Source organism: Procambarus clarkii, unplaced genomic scaffold (genome assembly GCF_040958095.1).
Source record: "Procambarus clarkii isolate CNS0578487 unplaced genomic scaffold, FALCON_Pclarkii_2.0 HiC_scaffold_97, whole genome shotgun sequence".
NCBI lineage: Eukaryota > Metazoa > Arthropoda > Malacostraca > Decapoda > Cambaridae > Procambarus > Procambarus clarkii.
The window spans coordinates 3967385-3977685 of NW_027189130.1; positions in this window are offsets into that span (position 1 = coordinate 3967385).

Consider the following 10301-nt stretch of genomic DNA (forward strand, 5'->3'; position numbering starts at 1 on the left):
TGTTTTCCCGAAGAAGTACATTTCTCACATTGTTCCTCGCAAATGATTTCTGTGTATTCTGTGTTTCCTGTTGTGTGCGGTGCGGATGGGGTGTGTGTGTGTGTGTGAGTGGGTGGGGTGGGTTTTATTTCCCAGTTCCTGCATGCTCCGGTGTATGTTGTAGGTGTTCTTTGTATGGCAGGTGGGTGGGTGTGCGTTTCCTGTGTATTTGTGTGTTCGGTTGTGGATGTCGTATGCGCTTGTGTATGTCATATCGTGTACCCTTCAGGCTGTTAGCGAGTGCTCTTTGTTCGGTTGTGCCATTTTGTTTTGCCTTCCGTTTGTTATGGCGTGCTTTACCTGTTGTACGTGTTTGTTCTTTGTTTTGTTTGGAAAGTATTGTGATTGTACTGTTCCTCGGTCTACCTACCTGGGCAGGCGGAAGTGCGTTTCCTGGTGGAATGCAGACTGTGCTCGGGCTGTCCGCTGTAAGCGTGCGGCCTGGAGGAAACACCGACCACGGCAGACGGCTGATTCTATTATTTTGTTTCGAAAAGCAAGTGCGGTGGCCAGTATGACCATTCGTTCAGTAAAGTGCAAGAGTTGGAAAGCTTATGTTTCCACCATTACGTCCGATACAACTCTGGCGCAGAGCTTGAAGAAGAACTGCAAGATTGGGGATAAGTTCGTTCCAGATATCTCGCCGGTTCTTCACCTCCGTGGTACTCTTCTGGCGGACCTAGTGCAGGTCGCGACCGAGCTGGGTTCCCACTTTCCTTCTGTTAGCTCTGGTTCTCATCTTCCTCAATCCTTCCTTCCTTCGAAAACCTGCTCTTGAATCTCATCCCCCTAGATTTCCGCACTTATCTCCGCCTTCCCTACTACGATCCCTTCGCCCTGAGCATTAGGCTGCTCTGGCCCTCTGAGCTTCTACGGCAGCGGGCTCGGATAACATTCATTGTGAGATGCTTCGCCATCTCCCTCCTCGCACGCCTCGGTATTTACCGAGTCTGTATAACCAGGTCTGGGAGTAGTCGTCAGTCCATGAGGTCTGGCTCAATGCCGTTGTACTTCCTACTCGGAAACCGGGGTCTCTCGGGACATCCCCTAAGGACTTCCGTCCTATTGCCCTCACGATCTGTGTTTGCAAACTCTTTGAACGTTTGGTAAATGTGCGTCTGATGTGGTTCTTGGAACACCATCACCTCTTTTCTCCTTCTCAATTTGGTTTTCGCAAGTGCTACAGCGCAACTGATGTCCTGGTGAACTTGGAGATGACACAACCTGGAGATACTATATTCTATCCCACCTTCTTTCTTTTGGCCTTTGTGTAATCTTCCTCTCTTCCTCCAAAGCTTCCTCTCTCGTCGTTCATTTAGTCAGGCTTGGTACCACTCTCTCTCTGCCCTCTTTTTCGGCAATGCGAAGATGTACCCCCCTAAGTAATGTTCTGAGCACTACTCTTTTTCTGGTTGCTCTCAATGGTCTTCTTTCCTTCATTCCTTCTGGCATCTTCTCCGCTCTTTATGTCGACAATCTTACTGTTTGCTGTCGAGGTGATGATTCGCCTCTTCTTCAACGACGGCTTCAACTTGCGATTGATGCCGTGTTGTCTTGGGCCACCAATCATGGCTTCAGGTTCTCTGCAACTAAGACTTGTACTATGACTTTTACTCATAAGCATGTCTTCCTTCGTCCTTCTTTGACGCTTTATGGTCTTCCCATTGTGTACAGGGATTCTGCGAAGGTTTTGGGGTTAATCTTTGACACTCGTTTGTCTTGATCGCCCCATATCCCTTACCTCCGTGTTGAAGGTCCTTACCCTACTTAAGGTTCTGTCCCATAATTCTTAAGAAGCGGATAGTCGTACGCTCTTCTCTTTGCATTCCTCTCTCATACGGTCTAAACTCGATTATGGTTGCCTTGCTTACTCTTCTGCTTCTCCTATTTCTCTTCGATCCTTTGCACCATACTGGGTTGTGGCTCAGGTCTAGTGCCTTTCATTCGACTCCTACCCTCAGCTTGTACATTGACATTCGCTTCCTGTCTCTCCAGGACCGCCGAGATCGCTACTGTCTTCGCTACCTTGCGTGGTCTTTACAACACTCTCACTCTCGCCTGTGTCGTGCTTTGACTTTTCCGCCCTCCTGTAGTTACTGTTATCCCTTTTTCTGTCCAGTTGTCTCGCCCGCAACATTCTCTTTTGATTAGTATTACTAATATTTCTCCTCATTTTGTTCATTCCTTGCCCCTGTGGAGGTTCCCCTTCCTCTATAGTTCAAATCCTTGACCCTCATCATTAAAGCTTTTACCCCTCCTACAGTTCTGAAACGCCTTTTCCTTGAAAACTTTTCTTAACATTACCGCTCAGTTTCTATCTTCACAGATGGGTCTTAAGTCTGCAGACAGTGTAGGCTACTGTTGTTTTTCCTGACCACACCTATATGTGTCGCTTGCCTCCGGAGACTAGCATCTTCACGGCAGAACTTTATGCTATTCTCTCTGCTCTTCGTCTCCAGCTTTCTCGCTGTCAATCCTCCTTTGTGGTTGTAGATAACTCTCACAGTGCCCTCATGGATCTGGAATCGTTTAATCCAGTCCATTCGGTAGTCATAGAGATTCAACATTGGCTGTTTCTTATCTCCAGTAGTTTTAACAGTTGACTTTTTTCTGGGTTCCCAGCCATATTGGTGTCTCTAAATGAGCGTGCGGACACTGCCGCTAAGGAAGCTATCAGCACTTATCCCATCTCCCGTAAATGTATTCCTTATTCCGACTTTTACCCAGTTATTCATTTCGGCATCCTTGCCGTAGCAGGGTTGTTGGTCTTCTGTTACTGGTAACAAACTACTATTATAGTCTGTGGGTTGGTGGTGTTGTCGTCGTCGTTGATCCTTCTCTACGGACAACCCAACCCACAACTCGGTAGAGTGTTTATACTTTACCAGGAGATCACCCTGGGTGCTTCTGGCTCTTGGAGAGGGGCTCAACGTCACACATTCAGGGGATGCGGCTCCACCACTTAGCCTCGTTGTCACGTGCACACACCCACTCGAGCCGCTGTGACTCCCCACTCTCTCCTTAGGTGATATGATCTCCTCAATCCCCCTTTGACTTATTAGTATTACTTTCTACCCTGTCCACAGCAGTGGTTCTTGGTTCTTTCTCTCTCTCTCTCCTTCTGTACTATTTCATGGGAAGCCTCACTAGGACAAGGGCAAACACCAGCAAATTGGAATACATTTACTGGACATAGCACATACACAATACATACACACATACAATAATAATGAATCCTATACTCTATACTATTACAATCAGGTTGCTCTCCAACACAACCAGAACTCTACCATCAGCTTATCAAGTGGTATCCTATCTCCTGGTTCACCACCTGATACTATCAACCTCCTCAAGTTGATCAAGTCTACATACACTGTTCCACTAGCAGCAAGAGAAATATATATATATATCTTTAAATGTGTACAAAGAAAAACAGCATTTGAATGCAATAACATCAGTATAAATGTTCATTGATGCACAACAATGATCAATCGATCACTCTATCAGTCGTAGAACACATACATTTGTAGGTAATCCAGCCTACGACTGTAACTCTAAACTTCAGTATAAAACACTCCTTGACGTAACACTGCAAACAATCACTCCCCTCTCACTGCGTCTTGCACGCAAACGACAACCAAACACTATCAACTCCCTACAAGTAATCCACCAGAACTTCCCTTCCACCTCTGGAAGTTCACTACCCTGATATCTTCAGGTTCTTCCGGGCTTAACTACCAGGATCCTCTGCAGCTCCTCCAGGCTGCTATCATGAAGTTTCCTTGAGCAACTACGGTGCTTCACCCTTCTGCTAGGTTCCTCCACAGCTCTCTTGGCTGCTACACCATGAAGTTCCCTCGAGCAACTATGGTGCTTCGCCACCTCTACAGAAGCACGTGACACTCCTCTTCACTGCTTCTCCTCACAGCTCGAGGTCCTCTGTTCCACTACCTGGGAGTCTCATCAACTACTCCTTCTGTGCTGGCTTCGAAGTTCTCAGCAACTTCTTCCCCAAAGACAAACCTGCAACCCATCGACACTCCAATAAAATGTTTCCCCCTTTAACACATAAACAAAAATAACCACACAATATGCTTGCCTCAAACCTCTATCTGTCCTCTACATACAGTGAGAGTGGACTCCCCCGTTTTGGGCGGGTCCATACTCCACCTCGCCCGGCGGCGGTCCTCACTCACTCCACCTCACTCACTCAGGGAGGGGCCTTCGCCGTCGGGAGCTCTCAGTCACCTGCCAGCGCTCAGAGGGGACGGACGTCGCTCCGTGTTCCTCCCTCTCCACTCTCTTATTTCAGGCTTTCTGCCTTATTAAAACATGTCTAACTTATCAATAACTGTTGCTACTGTCGCTGGGCACACGACCAACTACAAGCAATCACTATGAACTGGCGTATATCGTGCTTACCACAGATTGTCTGGTCGAGGGCGCTCCTTCCTCTGACGAGGCTTGGTCAGGGCGCTTCCACGGCCCACAATAATGTCTCTGGCCGGCTTGATACTCTCTTCTTCGACCCGGACTTGAGACCACAACGTTCCCAGCTCAGTTCCACAGCTGGCACGTCTACACACTTCTCTTCTCTTCGAGATATATCACTAGGGGTTCCCTTCTGACGGGAGCTCAACGGAGCGCGGCTTTCCCCTGCGATGTCTGGCACTCAAGTGAGGTCAAAGCCCCTCCAGAAGCGAGCCTCACGCCTCCAGCAAAATATCCACATCTCCTAGCCAGTCATTTATCTGTTTTCTTCTTCATTGCCCATAATCTCAAATTGTTATACATATCCAAGCAACTATTTTACATATGCGTTATCACCTTAATATTTGCTAGACCTTCTAATCAGGTCAGGCTTGATGAATAACTCTCAAGGAGGGAGACTCGTTTCTCCTGCAGGCTGAGATCATAACACTACGTACTCTTAAAAGTAGTGCGTCCACTGTGGACTTCCTCCTACCACTGTAACCGACGATGGGAAACTGCTCTGGCAAGGCTGCATATTGGCAATACGAGCTTAACTCATGGACACCTAATGGAGCGCCGCCCTGCTCCTTATTGTCCTAACTTCATTGTCCCTCTTACTGTTGTGCATATCCTTGTTGAATGTCCTGACTTCCAAGACAAGCGTGTCTCTTGCTTTCCGACCGTCTCCTGTGGTCATTTATCCCTCGATAGAATTCTTGGTGAATCGGATTCTTTTGATATCGTTCACCTGATGTGTATCTGTTCTCGTATTGGAATTCTCAGTGATATTTAGCACTCTGATTATTCCGCATATTTGATGGTGCTACAAAACTTTCCCGGCTTGGTGCCTTCTTTGATAATTACTTACTTGTGTTGGCCGAGAGCATTAGGTACATTGGGGCGTATGTTATGAGACGACGAATTAGGGCTTAAGACATGTGTAGCTTTTTTTTTTTTTTGATGGGTTGGTGTTTGAGTCTGCATAGTCGAAGGAGGGACTTTTTGCTTTGGCGTGTTTGTGTGCAGTGTATTCGTAAGTTATTAAGATTTAGGCAGAGTATTTTAGTGATTTTGGTGACGGGAATATATGTTGGGATTGATTGCGAGTAGAGTTTGTCCAGCATTGTGTTAGCACGTTTCTGGTACAAGTATGTGATGGTGGATTTAATGTGGTTCGACTGTATTTACCAGTCGTACTTCCATGTAATGTATATTTCCCGTTGTGTTAGGCTTGAAAGGTCATCGATGTGATGACTCTGTTATTAGTTTTCTTGTCAGTTGCATAGCATAGCGCGAGATATTTTTGGTTGTATATGATCGGGAATTTCATTTATGTAGTGCACAGTGTCTTGGTGCAAGAGCGGAGGCTTGTGGGACCCCTGAGTGATGAGGGAAGTAGTGAGAGTGGAGGCTCAGAAAGTGAATCCTCATCTGTTGGTCGTCCAAGTAATTGCAGAGTTGTTTCTTAGTGTTCAAGGGCAGGTCAGAGTTGTTACACATCTTGTTAATAAAAGTCCCTTGTGTCATACCCTGTCGAAGGTCTTCTCGATGTCTTTCGTCACTAGTGCTGTCTTGCGGCATTCTTTCTGGTTGATTAGTATGTAGTTCAGCACTATTATAGGAGCGTCATGCGTCGACCTGTGGGAGAAGCCGCCGAGCTGTCTTTCATTTAGTAAGTCACTGTCTTCAAGATGTTGTCAAAGTCTGAGGTTTACTGGATGATCGAAAACCTTCCCGAGCGTTTCAAGTAAGTTGATTGGTCGGTAGTTTTTGGGGTCATTATGTGGTTTTCCTGGGTTTGAGATGAGAATAGTAGTTGTTTTTTAAGAGTTGAGAAAATTATCTGTAACAAGGGAGGCATTATTGAGAGCAGTCAGGCCGTTGATAAGCGTCATAGGAAGGCGTCTAATGAGTTCATGCCCTATACCCGAGGCCTCCGGGGCTCTGTTTGGGGGGGGGGATCTCGGTAGCATCATCTTGACCTCTCCTGGTGTCAGTAGTTCTGAAGTGCAGTTGGCTGTGTGGGTGAAAGATTGTCTGCCAGTGTTGCCGGAAAACTTGAATGACGTCTGCCGGTTCTGTGATGTTTGTCGTTGAAAGTGATTTGTTTTAAAGTGGTGTAGTTGTTTACCTTGATTTTTTTAATGAAGTTTCAAAATTCTTGAGGGTTTGTATTTGTGCTGTGTATTTGAACATTTTGTGTTAGTTTTATAAATAATAAAAAAACTAGGCGTGTCCCGTGCTTGGCGTGATCATTGACCAGACTATTCAGTACATGATTACGCAGTAAAGTGAGGCCCAACAGTACTTGGCCATGTCTGTGCTGGTTTTGTATGAATCTGTTTTGGTAGTGTCACAGTAAAATCTCTAGGAAGACATTCGGCCTACTCCATTATCACCTCTTCTACTCTACTACTACTCTACATGTCTATTTAATAAAGAACTGCAGCCAAGAACTACTGCTACTACTACTTTCAGACGTCTAGAAAATACCACCAGTCTACCAACCCCCTTCCCACTGGCCGTCACCCCACCTAGGTTCCTGGGAAGCCCCGCCCTCCAAAACAAGCAGTTTAAGTGACCCGGTTCATAGTTAAAGAAGCTATGAGCGCCACCTACCCAGCCAATATTCTATATAAATAGGGCTACCAAGCTCTCCAAGATTCAGATTACTCCTGAGTGCTCTTGCTGAGTAGACCTGTTGACATATCCCGGTGTGGTAAGAGCTATTCAGTTTGACTCGCGGTATTCATGCACCAAATTTTCTAGTATTAACGTAATGTAAATTTGTCTTTATCTTGTTTACTTTGTACTCTGTATAAAGCCAAATTTAAAAACATTTTTATTTTGTAATTTTGTTTAAAGTAAGATTTCTATTAAAGTAAAGTATTTTTAAATTTTTGTTCTGTATTATTGTTCTGTAACTGTTCTCCTACAGTTAACCTCACAGTGAAGACAACTTGCAGTTTAACTGTTTATACTTTTATTTTTAAATTTGTGACAGGCATTCCATCTGCTTAGAGAAGACTGCAATAACAACTATTTTTTCCCGTCACAGTAGTGTGTAATAAGTCTCCTGGATCGTATGGAAGTGGTAAGAGTACCTTCTCCTGTGGGTGATGAGCAGTGTTGTTGCAGCCGCTGCTTGTGACTGTATTGTATAAGGTGTAGTTGGGTGTCAGTGTCCTCGGGCGTCTTATCATATGTGAATGTTCGGTCTGTCTCTTGCATACAGTGAGTACTGCCCAGTCAGCTCTGTTTTATGCAAAACGTGGGAGGCCCTGTATGAATATTTTTTGAGAGATAGAGGGTGACAGGAATGTGGTCCGAACCTATGAAGGGGTAGGGAGTTGTGTGGGGTAGGTGGGTGCCTGATCCGTTTGTGAATATGAAGTCAGGTCGCCCGAGGCCGTTGTTAGCATAGAACGTGTGGATGTCTGGTCCCAGGAACGTTAGTCGTTTTACAGGTATATTTGGTGGAAAATATATCCGTGCTGGTTTGGAGTGTTGTGGTGAAATGTGGGGTGTTTAGTGTTCAGGTCAGCCATTAGAATGACGGGCAAGTTTGTGTAGTTGAAGAGTCTAGTCAAGTTATATTGTGGTATGTTGGTGTTGGGACGATTGTAGGTGGTACTAATAATGATTCTGGGTGTGAGTGAAGTTTTATGGCTTGAAGTGTCAGAATTGCCATAATTGGTCAATAATTTTGTCTGTGTTTGATTAGTATGACAATTCCATCGTGTGCCTCATCCGGTGACTGGTTTATAGTGTATCCGTAGTGACGGATTATGTGAGCATTTGTGTCGCACGAGCTGTTTAATAGTTGCACGTCGGGTTGGTCAGACTCAATGAAATCAGCCACTACGTATCGAATGTTGTTGTATGCCCTGCCATTAAATTGTTATTTTATGCATCTTTGTTAGTGTTGTGTGCAAGCTCGTACAGTACCCGTGTGGTCCAAGTGCATGTCGGCTGTCGTAAAAATGTTGTAAGGAGTCGGTAGAGGAGGCTCTTGGGTGAGGCACAACATTGCCCTGTTTGATAGAGCCATGAGAAATGGGGGCCCAAGAATGGGCATGTGACGGACCTCGGCGCTATCTACTATCTAGATGCCGAACTATAGCAGTTGACCCTCCCATTAATCATAGTTTCACATCTTCTAGTTGACTGGGCTAGAAGGTGACGACCAATCAGGGACCGGCAATGGAAATCAGTGAAGCCGGGACATGGGAAGAGTACTTGGGTCGACCTGAAGGTGCTAGCCAAGTGGGCTTGTTGAGCGCTGTGGACTTTACTCCTGGAGGGACTATAGCCAGTGAGGCTAGGTGAGAGCTGTGGACTCCTAGAGGTACCAGCCAGTGGGGCTAGGTAAGCGCTATGGTTGAACACTGTGGACTTCACTATTGGAAGGTGCTAGCCTGTGGGGCTAGGTGAGCGCTTTGCACATTACCGGATGAGCGTACTATCAAGTGCGCAAAGGAGATGGGGGGGCATTTGAAGACTGCTCCATAACGGCAGCTAGCGTAAGGGCTAATGGTGCCCTGAAGACCTCAACAGAGGCTTAGTGTCAGTCATCTGTGAAGCAGGCTAGCGTGAGGGTTAGTAACGCCGCTCAGGATGACCTCACATATAGACTTGTACATATTATGGTGAAGGGTAAAATAACAGGTTATTTTAAGTGCATTTATTTTTATTTACCTTAAACATTACACTATATTACCATCAAGGTTAGAGTACTCTGAACTTGAGTAGGATCATAGTTTAAAAACAACCTTGTTACGAAGGGTTCATAACAGAGCACCTCTCACAAGAGTTTTTCCTGTCATGTGTAGCAGCCCATCGTCTTCGTGGGTCCCTTAGGAAGGTTCGCCTCGGGTTCGTGGATGAAATGGAGTGTCTCTGTTGGTGTGGTGGTGTGTTGGCTGTCTACGGTTGTGTGTTTAACAACAAAGCCGTTGGTGGTGGTGGGAGAGAGGGTGATACGGACCTCATTTGTGTCTGTGTGCCTACTGGATGGGTAGATCTTGGCGTGTCACGTGATATTGGCATAACCTAGGGAGAGACGGACTTCCACGATGTCACCTGAGAGGCAAAGCTCAAGACATCCAATACTGTGGGGTTGCCGCTCCCTCTGTGTTGTTGGACTGTCGCTGCTGCCAATACACGTGCCTCTGCTCTACAACCTCCTTTAAAGGCTAGACTGTAGACTCGCTCTTGCTTCACTGCTAGACTGCTGCTGCTGTCAATACTGGTCACGCAGCCTTAGGACCAGACACAATTTTGTTATGCATACCAGGAGAGGCAACTGAAGCATTCAGCAGGCCACTTGGCGTAATAATTAATTAATTCCTCTATAGAAACAAGAGAACTTCCTGACTGAAGGAAAATGGCTAATGTGGTACCAATATACAAGAAATGGGGGAGACAAACCATTACACAGGCCCACATTACTAACAAGTACTGCCTGCAAGTTGTTAGACAGATAGTGAGAGAAGCTGGCGTAACAGGAAAAGTTCTAAGGTTGGTCAGAGAGAATCAATCAAGAAGGAAGCAAAAGGGCAGAGACATCAGAGTGGAGAGAGGTTACAAGTGGAGCACCACAAGGTTCCGTTGTAGGTCCCATGCTGTTTCTATTTGTCAATCACCTGACAGGAAATTGGCTCCTTCATATCAGTATTTCAGATGACGCAAAGCTGACGAGAAGAAAGGACAGTGATACCTTGAGATATTTAATAAAATTTGGACATACTTCAGAAATGTTCTGAGAAAATCGCTGCCTAATTTTAACT